The 15,410-nt window shown below is 23.0% G+C and overlaps 1 protein-coding gene across 2 annotated transcripts in view; it reads left to right on the forward strand.

The window, feature by feature from the left end:
* The window catches only part of LOC114131063 (protein eva-1 homolog C), a 218,004-nt gene that overhangs the window by 143,011 nt on the left and 59,583 nt on the right, over window positions 1–15,410 (forward strand). The window lies entirely within an intron of this gene.

Here is a 15,410-nt window from a genome sequence, read left to right on the forward strand (position 1 = left end):
TTAAAAACAAACTAAAATAATAAGAATAAAAAAAACCTAGCTACATAATAATAGAAAATATATCACTAAGTTCATATTATTATAATATTCAACTGTTTCACAGTCGGTCGTAACATTATTACACATACAATAATATTATTATCAATTCATATCAAGTAAGCAATATATAATTTATTTTTAAGTATTTATATGTATGCCTGTTATATTGCGACACCCGTTCGTATGCTTAAAGTGTGTTTTATGGTATTATCAATTATCATATTAAATTTAAAAACGATATTGTCACATAATTTCAAAACTTTTCCTAGTGTGGTTTCACACATATTTTTATTTTTAGGTTTTTAAGATTCCAAAACTTTTAACTATCGTAAAAAAAATTCTTAATTTAATGTTAATTTAAAGATAAAAATAAAAACAGTACCTACATAATTGACTTGATATTGTTTTTACGATATTTTTCGTCGAATAATAAAAAATATATGTACTTATATACTACATTAACTTATATGTGTATCTAATATACATCATTTTAATTGAATTATAACATTATAACATTATAGTGTATGACATTTTTGGATCAATTTTATGACCTCCTAAGCACGGGTTTTTAAAAAATTAAATTAACAAATTATTACTATACGTCTACCTGAATTTAATGAAGAAAAATTAGTTAATGTTGCAAGATTTATTTTGCCAACTTTAATGTAGCGTTTAATACACACCCAACAAAATCCATAAGCTTAGCAGTTAGGGAGCCTAATCCCATACAATATGAACATTTTATATATGTATAGATTAAACAAAGTTTCTCGGAGAAATAATACTAATTCTAAATAGAATAAATCAAGTAAATTATACCTCGCAAACATCGACACAAAAACGTCAAAGTTTATTTAAACAATTTAAACAAAACAATAGATCATAATATTATAATATGATCAATCCCGATGTTATTGTTCAATAATATCTATAATAATAAATTATAAAAAGGCAAAATTTATCTATATTATGTATACCATAAAATGTTAATGTTTAATTTAAAATATAGTTTCTAAATTCAATAAACAGAACAGTTTTTTAATTAACAATTTTTTGGCTTTACAAATACCCAAACCATTTTTTTAGAATTAAACAAATAGTTTATAAATACTGTTTAAACCTTGAACTAACAAATTTTAAAACTATTACCAGTACTCAGTAGTACATATTGACTATTGTGTAATAATAGTTTTTTTTTTTTAAACAAATCCAAGTAAAAATCAATATTTATAGTTAATTAAAGCTTTGACAAACTTCAATGAAGTTAGTGTAAAAATGGTTTACATTAAAAAACATACTTAAATTATTAATTCTGAGGTTTGTTGATTTGAGTGATAAAAAACGTTTAGAAATTTTGAATATGCTTGAAGCTGTAACAGTACATTTTAAAAGATCTATCCTAAATTTCTTGTTTATGAAACCCATTTTGAGCGAAAATAACTAAAGCTAGTCATGGTTGAAAAATCAAATTTTTTCAAGATACCGAAAATAATATTTTCTATGCCATGGTGGTTTATATTGTTTTTTATTTAGGTACCATGAAATACCTCTACAATACAACAAAATAAATATTTATTATTATTATTAACTTTCATCTAAGGTGTAAATTTGGTTACTAAAATTAGCTTAACTGATTCTTTCTCACGTAAAACCATTTCTCTATTTCTCTAATTGCGATTCGTCTAAAAATATTACTAACATGGGATAACTAATAATTTACTTAGAATTTGTATTTAAATATATTTAAGATTTGAAATACTAATTTTTTTTTAAATCTTAAAAGTTTTTAGTGTGTATACAAATTGTATACAACAGCAGAGAGCGAATTATTAATTAATCAGTATTCATACACTATTATAAATTAGAATACATCTCCGTTTAATTGACATAAATACTTAAAAATTACTTTGTGTTTATAGCATTTTATATTTTTATTTGTGTATTCTTGGCTATTTCAAACTAACTGAGCACCTATTTTATATTCTGAGCAAGAATTTTATTGATTTTTCAACAATATTATATTTTTATTTGTAATTACCAATTCGGATTTAACGAGTGTTATATAAACATGACATACTTCAACGATTAGAAATTGGAAGTATAAGGTACATGAATTGTCTTTTTAAGATTTATATTAGTTTTCAAATAAATTGGAATTTCTTCGAAGAATAGGGAAATCTATATTAAAAACGATTTTGGATCGAAATATTTCACAACTGTGCTGAAAATAATTTTAAAAAACTCGAATTTTGAGGTGCTGATTATTCATTTATTTTTCAATTTCACAAACGGATAAAGACGTATTTTAGAAATAATTGTTCACTAATCACTGTAAGACCCAGGTAAAGTATATTTACGTTTAATAAATTAATAAATTCTATGCTTGTATCATAAGATATACATTCAGTGAAGCAAACTTTGAACCTAGCATTAAGTTATTAATCCATAATTAAAATGTATGTTTTGTGTCATAAAATATGTATTCATATTTATTATTTATTTGTAAGTAGCAAAAGATTATAGCAAGGTTTAGTGATGTGGCTAAGTAGGATGTTTAAAGAAGATCGCCACTGAAATTTCTAAGCAGGTGAATAGATATTGTTGACTATTTGTGAGTACTGAGTATGTTGTTGGAAGTAATCTAAAACTTCACAAAATTTATCTAGTAATACATTAGACGTATAAAATATAATCTCATACAATATTTTTTTACAACATCATGAACTCTACAAAATTAATTAAAATTAATTTGTCAGCAAAATATTGATGTCTATTACAGTAAGAATTTTTGATGAAAAAAATCTGTGTGTCGATACAAATATGAATGTTATAAATATTAATAGCTTATAATTATTAATGTAATTAAAAAAAAAATATATACACACATAATTATTAACGAGTCCATAAAAAGTCATATAATTATTGAAGGTTATAGAATTCAATTGTAAATAAAAATAACTCGTCGATTTCAATCGAAAATTTAGACGAATTTTATGTCAGTTTATTATGATTAAATATAAAATACAAAAATCACGTACACCAAAACATCCAATATGTCCTTTACAAACATCGTTTTATAGAAATACCAATAAGCACAAAATACATTACGGTAAAAATAAAAAACTACCATTATTGACATTAATTTTCTTTTCGACTTCATATAACTAATATCATATTTACCAACTTTTTCATATTGCAGTTCATATATCAATATAATACTATATATGTAGACAACGGTTTGAAAACTTTAAATTAGTTAAACGAGCGTTGTGTATGTATAAAATAGTTTTAAAGATATTTTTCTAAAATTAAATACAAGATCAAATGTTTATTTGCTACATCATAATATTGTAACGAACCTATAAATTATTGCCATATTTGTAATTTAAAAATAAACAATAATGTAGTTTATGGAATTATTTTTATAAACTAGAACAAATTGTAAAAAAATTGTCAACAAATATTGACTTACCTTAATATTATAAAATATTATTTTACGAGATGACTGGTATTGATGAATAAAAAAATGTTTATTTCATTATCCGGTTTAAAAATGTATATTTAATTTTTAGTTTTTTTTTTTTTTTAGGGAGCTACTCTAGATTTAAAAAAATATGAATTCTATTCCAAGATGAAATAAAATGTTGTCCTAATGTCAATTGCTCCAAAGTTTTCACAATTTTTGGCACTATAATAGAGCTCGATGGTGCCAAAAATGTATAAAAAAAAATACACCAACTATGTTTTAGCATTTTATTTTTTATAATATTCATAATACCAAATAGACAAAATGTATTATGAAAAATTATTCATTCAAATTAACACTTAAAAAAAAATAATCAATATCAATGTGAAAGATAGTAGGTACCTACATTATCACAAATAAGCACCAAGGTATTATTGTTATTTTTATTAACTAAAAATTAAGATAATTATTTATTTTGTTTTATGTTTTGTTAATTATTTCATTAATTTATATAAAAAACTCACTTTTACTGTTTGATATTATTCATAATAGATACTAAAGTTTTAACAATTTATAATTTATTACATAATTTTACTCAAAAAACAAATGTTACATTATTTTGTTTATCTTTTAGACAACAATAAGATGCAAAAAAAAAACGGAAAAAAAACTGATAGGTGTATAATATACGAGCATAGCATTAACTGTTATTCGTGTTTTCAAAAATAAAATTGATAGTATGATATAGGTAATAAACAAAAGCGTGGATACAATATTTTTTAAAACCGACACCGAAGCATATTTTCTGACACAGTCATAACACTATGGTTCATACGAAATATATTATGTTTATATAAGTATGGTACCATTTTTGTGACATTCTGAATACAACAATGTACCTACGTCGTACCACATTAACACATATATTATTATTATTTCTCACTACAGATAGTTTTTTTATGCGTATATTGATAGTTTAGGTGTTTCTAAAATATAATACATCGAATACATATAACATAAGAACATCTAAATTTTTGTCGTTAACCATTACTTGAATAGTATCGTATAATACACACATTGTATATTTTGTCACTTAGATACAGTAATTTATACACGTTTGAGTGTTTGCGTTACACTACAAACGTTTAAATACACCACATAAAGGTTACACAATATAATAGTAACCAATCAAAATGCAAATATTATAAAAGCCACACACGGTACATAAAGGCGCGTTGTTACACTCATGCAGTACAATTCTATTTATTATATATCCGAAATAATATTATTACAATATTATAGCTTGTATCAACTACCGGATGTATGTATATATATATTATATGTATAAAACTGACAGGTACTTATCGAGAAAAATAAGCAATATCCTTATGTCTAAGCACGTCTCTATTTTACTTTACACTATAAATTATAATGTTACCTGCGCGATAACTTCATAGTAATAAATGAGTTGCTATAGATACGTCTATAGAAAGCACATTGTTTGTTCTCATCGAATCAAAGTACAAATATTAAATAGACGATAAAAGCTTATAAACTTAATATTTATGTTTTTAACATATTACATAATATATAACAATACCAATGAATTATATTTTATATAACTAATATTGGTACCTAGAAATTTACTAGACAATCAAAATCGTTCGTTTAATTGTTCGTATTAAACTACTAAAGTCAGAATACAACGACATGTGTTAGCTGAAAAATACATACAATACAATGAAAAGTTTTGATTTGGTTATTTTCTGCCCATTATTTCAGTATCTAGATAATTGTGTATAAACAAAAATCCGCATAATAATCAATATTGACTTACAACATTTCCTAAAAGTCTGATTAATTATTACTTATAAGGAAATGTTTACTTGCAATTGTTAGTTGTTACTTGCAGGTCGCAGTAACAAATTAATGACATTATTTATAACTCATTAGTAAAATGAAACTATAATTAAATTAATATGCTTTTGTTATTCTCATTGTAATCTAATTTCTTTGTTTTTTAGATCAGTAAAAAAAAGTAATGTTTTGTTAGGGCTGTTGTATTTGGTTCAATAGTTTTATAAATGAAGAAAAATAACATAACATAATATTTTACTTCTCTATACACTGATAAAATCATGATAGCTAAGAAATCAAATCGTATACTTTCATAAACGAAATATGAATTATGTATTATTTTATTTTTGTTACTCACATTGAAGCATTGATTATATATAGAATATACGCCATACCATCATCAATATTATATTTTTAAAATACATAATGTGAGATATTTCAGAATGATATAGATGAAAAATATACAATTACAATTCAATTCATATTAATTATTATAAAACCGTTCATCAGACCTCAGAAAGACTAAAAGGGATTTTACCATTCAAAAAATCTGACAAAAGGTCCAACCACATTATTTGTATTTCCGGTTTATTGATACGCAGCGTGATTCGTATAATATGATTAACGAGAACGATTAGAATCGCACGACCTCTATGGATACAAAAATATTCGATTTATCTTTTTAATACGTTAGTATAACCTTCACCAGATTTGAACCTTTTACCATTTCCCAATGTTTATATGCCTATATAATAAAATACCACTACCTATTATTAGTTTTGAAATAGTTATTATAACATTTAACAGCCTCCTATTGTCAAAACAAACCCTTTTCCGACGACAATTGGGAAGTTATCTACTAGTATTTCGTTTATGATTGTTATGACTCACAAATGAATAAATAAATAATTTTATGATTTATTTATTTTTTTGTAGTAATAAATTTAAAAAAACACAGAAAATGCAGAGGTCCTTTCTAACAACATACGGATCAATTTAAATGGTGATATACACTGGATTAATATAAAAACGTATTTAGATAGGTACCTAACTTTACATATTTCGATAAAAATCACTATTGTATGATATAAAAACAATTATCATACACAGAAAACATGCATCATTTTAAAATTAATACACTCATTACTCCGGTCAGGAAAAAAATAACTGGAGAATTCGTTTTAGATGCATACTAAGTTTCAAAAAGTCTTCTCTTAAAAATAATAATTACTGAGCGAAGGAGACGGATTAATCAGAATCTATTGTATGGATCGTATATTTTATAAATAGTATTTTTATTTTTTTTTTATTAACTTAAGAAGTTTAACTAAGATTTTAGAAAAAGCATCACGCATATCTTACTTATTACTATCTTACTTACTTAGTAAACAACAACTTAGCTTAGAATGGTGTGAATGTAGTTTCACAGTATAAACAGTCTAAAGTTTGTCTAAATATTTTGAAAATTTCAATAAGTAAAGAATATTATAATATACATATAACAGTGAAAACTTTTGAGTGTGAGTGATTAATATTTTTAAATTACAATAAAGTAACTATAAAGTCGTATGAGAAATAAAAAATAATAATTAAATTTCGTTTAAATATCGAAATTTGAATCCCATACGATTATCAAGACAAACCGTAGCTGAGTATGTATTTTCAATATTTTTTAACTGCTGTAAGAATATCTTTTGAGGTGGATACATCATTTTTAATGTCCAAGCCTTTTGACCAAGAAAAAAGTATTATGAAAATATTAAATCTAAACTAAAAAAAAGTCGTAATTTGCAATGGTCTATGAATATCTCAAAATAAACAAAAATATCTTGAAACTCATATCATGTCTAGAAAATTCTAATATAAATATTTTGCTACAAAACATCAAAAGCTAAATGTATTAATAATATTATAGGAGCTTTACTTTTGAAACAAAAGAGTATTGACTAACATTTTAAATTTGTTCAAAAACAAAAGAATAGCATAATATATGCTCGTTAGTCAAGACATCAAAATTAAAACTGCTATATGCGCATGACATAAAAACCAAAAAGTAATCAGGGAAAATTCCATATCTCTATGATTATTAAAAATCGTAAAATAATTCAAAAGTTTTCCTCCCACCGGGAATCGAATCCCCAGGTCTAACTAAGTATACTGTATGGTTGAAGATTGTGGTTTTCTTATAGTCTTTTGACATTTTCCTAGAAAAGACTGTGAGGATATTTCGAAACAACCTTTCTCTAAAGTACCACTGTGTCCAAAATTCGATGTACAGAGAACCTGTATAAAACTTTTAGAACACTCCTTCAACTGGGAAAGTGATTACATACAAACTAAAAAAAAAAAACAAAAGAACCACATTATTACAAAACCGATACCAAAACAATTTGCGATCTCTCTCAATGTTTTGCACTTTACTTTGAATACTACAATTATTTATTCTGGTTGAACTTTCACAAACGAAACAACATTAATAAGCATTCTTAACTTATCTTCAAAACTTCAAACCAACTTGTGAAAACCTTTAAAATTGTAAGAAAAAAACATAATACCTAGTTGATATAATAAAAAATTAATAGTTAATGTTTAAAAAAATCTCTTCTACTCAAATTCATTGTTAAAATTATCATCATAATAATTAAAGGTAAAATAAAAATAAAATAAGTTGAAATTGTTTAGTGAAATACAATGAAAATTAAATTTTTTTAAACAACGAAGCTTAATAACTTTTTTTATTTTTAATAAAAGTTTAATAATCATAAAAGTCTTTCATTATTTTAATTAATATAATACTGAATAGTTCGATCTACTACATAATCGTAACCTCTATTTATTATTTAATATTTAATAATGCTTTGATTTGATGAATAATACGAGTAATAACCCAAACCAAATAATTTACCAAAGACTAAATAGAAAAAATATACTACATTAATTACGTTTTGTTGCTGTAATTTTTACTCAAACCATAATATTTTATTAAATAATAAATTCAATATTTTAAAATCGTGATACTAGATTACCTAACTAAAAATACTTAATCCTAACTGAATATTTAACAGTAAATACATTTATGTAAGTATAAAAGTATTAAATTATTCGTTCATGTGGATAATAAAAATCAACATTGCATACACATAGTCTGGAACCAAATTACATATTTAAACTTCGAATAACCATATTAATTATTTTATTAAAGTTCAAACATATTGTTCATGGAAACATAAAACTTTATATTATAATATTTCATACACATGATGATATTTTCAAATGCAATGTTTTCGGCAATAATTAATACAATTTAATGTATTAGGTACTTATAATAAAATAAAACGCTTTACTTAACAATTTCAATAATAACATGAAATATACCTACTTAGATTGTGTATAGATTGTGTTCACTTGGAATCGTTTTTAATATGTAATAATTTATTATATATTATCATTGAATTAAAATTTAACTCATCCATTTTTGACCCACTCGACATCTATAATATAGCAGAGCATTAACCATTTGCTCGCTTATTTTATTTTAATTAATATAACAATTCATTTACTTATTTTTATACTTATTCTATAAAATACCAATGCCCAATATAATATATTGAATAAATAATTTTATTAAATTCTAAAAAGAAAAAGATTCTTTAAAATTGTTGTTAAACAGCTGTAACATTATGTAATTTAAATTACTCCATTACTGAAAATAATAAATACTTGTGGAACACTGCAATTATAAACTAAGAACTTTAAAAATAATTTAATTATAAATACAAAATTGTATTAATCCTTAATGATAAAAATAACAACGTAAATTAATAATTCAATGTTCAAAAGTAATATACATAAATAGCAATATTACTTTTAAAAAATAATAATTTTTTAGAAACATGTTATGTACATTAATTAAAACAAATCGCTTAAACAATTGGTAAAATCTGTGAATAAAAACAAAATACTTAAAAAAATGTATACAATTTAAATACTCCGCCGCAAAATACTAATGTATTATCTTACATTTGAAAGCAGCAATAAATCGACTCATTTGAAAAATGAACTAAACCTAGTTAAAAATGCGATTGCTTAAATTTATTTATTTTTTTAAACTTCTTTGTATTTTTTTTATAATACCCAAGGAAACAATGAAAAATTAAAACAATTATATTTTCAGCAAATCAATTGATATCATGTATAGTTATTAGAATTGTTTAGTACAATTTTGGAAAAAAATTATTTTTTATAAAAAAAAATTGGAAACCATTTTATTCAAAATGTATTATTCATTATTTATGATTTAATAATTTAACTCTAGTTCACTTTTAATTTACACACAAATATGTAAAAAATCAAATTTTTTTTTTTTTTTTTGATTTATTTTTACTCAAATTTCTTTATACCACGTGAAAAGAGCTACAAGAATTCATATATAGATCGTGTGCTATTTTAATATGTTAACTATTATATATGTAATTTAGATATATTGGCCTACAGAGTATAGGGCCATATTGGAACTAAAAATGAAATACAACCTAAAGCGTGTACACTGTACCACTCATCCCTCAAATTTATGAGTCCATCTTATTACGAATTAAAATTAAAACTGTGGTTATATTATAGGAAGATAAAATAGTTCAAAAATAAGTAAAATAGGAGATAAAAATGTATTTGCTTCACGTCGAATTAACTAGAATAAATTTATATAGGTACTTTATAGAAGTTTCGTCTGATCTTTTTATACACTCAATCGATTGCGTTTGATTGTATTAAATTATCATTTATCAATATAAGTCTTTCAAAAAGCATATTTTGGGCATAGTACCTAGTGATTCATATGTTTTTCAAAGAGCGTTGCTGTGATAATATATGTTCAATATATTTAAATATACACATGGAAACCGCAGCAGTGTACATGAAACGTAATATAATAAATTATTTTTTAAATCCCAAATTCTACCATACTAGGGAATGACGATTTTAATTGTATTTATTTAATTAACACCATCACCGGACGGGGTACAGTGGGTACTGGGTAGTCTCTCGTGTCGTCTGGTTTATGACCACCGAAACAATACGATAATATATAGGTACAAAGGATAATCCGAAATGAGATTCCTGCTGTTATAATCCACCAGAATGTTTATTATATACATATATTAAAATTTACCATATCGACACTTGGGAAACATTAGTAAAAACAATGAACATTTATTTATGAGCTTAATTTTTTTAAATTATTTATTATTATTTGTATTACTTTTTTTTTAATTTTAAATTTTAAATAAGTATTTTATAATTATGTTTTACTTTAACAAAATGAGACGTCATATAGTATCAAAAGAGCTATGCAAATAATTATATTACAATAAACAATAGAATCATATTGATGTATATTTTATATAAAATTTTACCCACGTATTTGCATTAAAATCGTATATTATATTAAATGAATATTTGAATACTAAATGTTTAAAGAAATGTTATTAACGGTTAATTTTAATTTCTACTTTCTAGAATCCTTAATGATATCTTAACCGAGTTTTTTTTAAAAGCATTAACTCAAAGATATTTCTAATTTTATTGGCCATAAATTTAAAAAGCAACCGCATAATGGAAATAAAAAAGTTTTGAAAGTTTCACACTTAATATAAAAATATAGTATCTAAATTAAAATATACGTTGTTTTGTGTAATTTTTCATTAAATTTCTAAATATATATGTATATAAGTAAATATGTCCTGATTCTTAATTGTTTCGCTTTTATGAAATAAGTAATATTTTATAAATATAATAACTTTCTGACCACAAAAACAAATTTCATAACTAATTTCACATATATATATAGGTAATAATTAAGAATGTTTAAATTATTTAATAACCAGAGTCTTATAACAATGTGAAAGTCGTTGTAATTGACTTTTATATTTTTTATTTTGTGTACATTAATTTATTATTGACACATAACAATAGCAATATTATAAATGTATAACACTCCTTACGTTGTTAAAAGAAGATACTAAAAAAATTAAAACCTGTAATTTCATTGATGTTTATGTGCTCCGTAGTATAATCATTGAGTAATCCTTTATCAATAATTGAAAATTATCTCTATTAATATATACTCTAAGGTCCCCCCACTACTCTTTATTATTTTAGTTGATGTATTATTTAATAAACATAATTATTTTACTCATCAACATCGATATATTATTCATGTAATACACATAAATAATATTTATACTAAATATTTTTGTATCTTTTATATCTTTATATTATATAACAAATAAAAATAAATTTATAAAGCAATTATTATGTTAATTTAAATAGAGAAAACTTCGACAGCATTAGTGTTATCCCGAATAAATGTTTTTTAAATATATTTATAATTTTTAAATATATTAAATATTTATACCAAGTGACATTCATTGGCCAATGCTTAATATTATAATTTTAAAATGTAATATATAAAAGTTAAAAATAGTTGATAAATTCAATATAATGCATACAAAATAATTTGTTTATGCTTTTTTCATTTACTAGCTTTTATTTAAATCGTTAAATAAAACTATTTTAACTATGGTAAACAACTGTATGTTATAATTCGTACCTACCCAATTTTTAGTATTATTTTATAAGTATCGAAATACTTAAACCTATATTATCTAAACATTTTCAATATTTTTAATAAAATATACGTTGTATTATTACAACAATTATAAATTCTTACGCTCTATAGTATTTCTTAATAAATAACGAAAGTTATAAAAGCAATGCTCATTAATTGAATTAATCTTGTAAATCTATTATTTATGTAAAATTTGTTTAAAAAAACTAAATAAACTACCGTAATTTCAAAATATTTGAATTAGTTAATTCAATAATCCAAGTACCTATATATTGTACAACTGTTGTAAAATGTCGTCTGTATAATTAATTATTATATATTATACCCACATTACAGAAGTTACATAATATTAAACTCAAAAGCCTAAATAATACCAAATAATGTTTAATTGCTTTACGGTTATAATGATTACTTATGTCAACTTAAATAAGAATGCAATATTTTCTGATAAAATTACAGATAAGCTATTAATTTTTTCTCCCTTAATTTTTATATCAAGATAAACTTATTTTCATTTGATGTTTACAACTTTTTTAAATGATTTATTTTATATTATTTGATTATTTAAATTTCACAATTCAAACCTTTAATGGTTTAATGTTTATTTATTTGTACGAATTATATTACAATATATAGAATATTAAGATGATTTATCATTCTTATACTAATCAGCAAACTATGTATTTATATAATATATATATATATATATTATAAATTTATAACAAGTGAAATTAGACACATCATCTGTAACTATTATGTTTTATATCAAACTATTCTCATAAATTTACTATGTTTTACTAAATAATATTACAATGTAAATTAATAAATGGCTCATAATATATTATGTAAAATACTAGATTATAATATTATTATTATCGTACACATTGATACGTATTTATTTATTGCAATGTATTTTGATTATTGATATTTATTGTACTCGGGCCATAAATGTCGAAAATATGGTTAACCTTTTTTTTTTACTTCCGGTATCAACATATCTCGTCAATAAATAAAATAAATTATCCACAACTCATAGATTATTATATTTTGGAAAAAAAACTGATTTATATTATCAAAAGGTCAACACTTGTAGACATCATTTGTCTGTATAGAAAGTTAATTTGGTACTCACCATCAAAAATATTTCAACATGTTTTAGAATTTCTCATAAGTTGTGGCTTTAAGTTGCACCTACAAAATAACGGATAATAGTATAAGTGCATAGATTTTAAAATAAACAATTTTGTTTGGGGATTTTAAACTTCATATAAATATTATGTGAGAAATGTTAAAAACACATAATTCTTTTACTAAAAGACTCTACAAACAAAAGTGATTTATTAAATGCAATAAAATAAAAAAGTTTAAAGATACAAAACTTAGTGTAGTAAATTCCATTTAAAAAAAAAAAAAAAAAAAAACAATAAAACACATTGTACAATATTTACGCAGATAGTACACAATACAATAATAAACTAAAATCATTCAGTTTTTTATTTTTGGAATGTTATAAATACACTTATAATATACTGTATATTAAAATAAATACAACTGACATTTGAATATTTTGGAATTTAATAACCATACTAATGCCATGATGTAACTCCCATAATATTTATTTAAATAAATAATAAATTAAAACTTAAATAGGTTTCAGCGTATAAATTTATTAATTATTGATACAATAATAGCATACTAGGCTGATAAAATAAATCAATACAATTCAAAATTTTTAAACCTTGAATATTAACATGTATGGAATGTGTATTATGTATAAATTTGAGTTTTCATAATTTTACATAACAAGTCATACTGATCAAATTAAACTAGTATACCTCAGTTTTAAAAATTTTTGTAATTCCACAATAATTTATTTTTAAATAAAATGTATACCTGTTATTTAAATTCTCTAATGGGATAAATAATAGGCCATCGTCAAATATTATCTAATTTTTTGTTCTGAAATTTAAAAATTGGAATCATTGTCAATAATTTCAAAAATAAAATCAAAATACTTTTTTTAAATACAACCAAATTTAGATTTCAAGCCTAATATCATGTTAATTTGAATATCAATAATAGAACTGTCACTATTGATAAACAAGACTGGGTTTTCAACTGTCGCTAGCTCTGATCTCTTAGACAAATAAGCACAGGATAGAAGTTTAATACTATAATATTTTTATAAAATGTACGATCAGTTATTTTAATGTTTAAGGTTAAGTTTGTAGGTATGTCTTAATATTAATAGTGAAGAAACATTTTAAGAGGTTTTGGGATTGTAATAATAAACAGGACTGTCAAACAGAAAGATGGATGCAAGGACCTGATACCTTCATCACTTTTCTTTATAAAAAGACTATTAAATAATGTATTTTAAAAAATCATAAAAATATAATAACAATGTCTATCTCATTAAAAAAAAAAAAAAAATGTATAATTATTTCATTATTTCATACATATAATTCATATTTGTAGACAATCTATGAATTATATTATGATATAGTATACACGTACATAATTATAGCTTATAGTAAATACATAGAAGTGATTAAGGCTTTGGATTTTTGAAGCTTAAGTTTCATTTAAAATTATTTTTTCAATGTTAATTAATTTTTTTTTTAATTTTTAGCCTTTTCCTTTGTATTTGAGTTATTAATAAAAATATTTAAAAATTACCTTTAAAATATTTACCAAATACATACATATTATATAAAATATAATCAATAAATATATAGTTCATTATAAAATTGAACACTTTTTCTTTCGATAAACATAACGATAGATAAAACTAACTGAAAAACAAACTATAATTTGTACATTTGTATTTTACTTCGTTGAAAATTTAAAACAATATTATAAGTATTTTCTAAAATTGGGTTTGCATATATAGCCTGGTAGCGTTTGTAAGAGTTATTGCTACAAATTTGATTGAAAAATATTATTTAATCCAATGTAAGTTTAGAATGTTGTCTTAAAGTAATAATAAAAATAAATTTTTAAAACCTTAATAAACAATAAGTTTACAATATTTGAATAAAAAAAAGTGTATAATTTTATTTAAAATATGCGTCTGTAACGAATAAAATTGTTACCGTCAATAACACTGTGTTTTATCTTAGGAAGTATTTATATTTGTTCGTAAATAAGTTTTATGGCTTAAAATATAATATGCATATTGCTCATGTACATATGATATATTATGTATATGTTTTTTTTTTTGAAATTTTGTAAGGCCAAACATGTTTGGTAGTCATTGTTGTGCAACCGAGCAAATAGAACGGAAACCGCAGTGAAAATGGATCGAAACGAAACTGAGCGTGATGAAGAATAGCAATGGCATAACTTCCACTCTAACCCTATACGGTCCCGCACCCTTCACTACTCGCGAATCCATTAGGTAAATAAAAAGGAAACGCCCAA

This window comes from Aphis gossypii, chromosome 1 (genome assembly GCF_020184175.1).
Source record: "Aphis gossypii isolate Hap1 chromosome 1, ASM2018417v2, whole genome shotgun sequence".
NCBI classification, from domain to species: domain Eukaryota; kingdom Metazoa; phylum Arthropoda; class Insecta; order Hemiptera; family Aphididae; genus Aphis; species Aphis gossypii.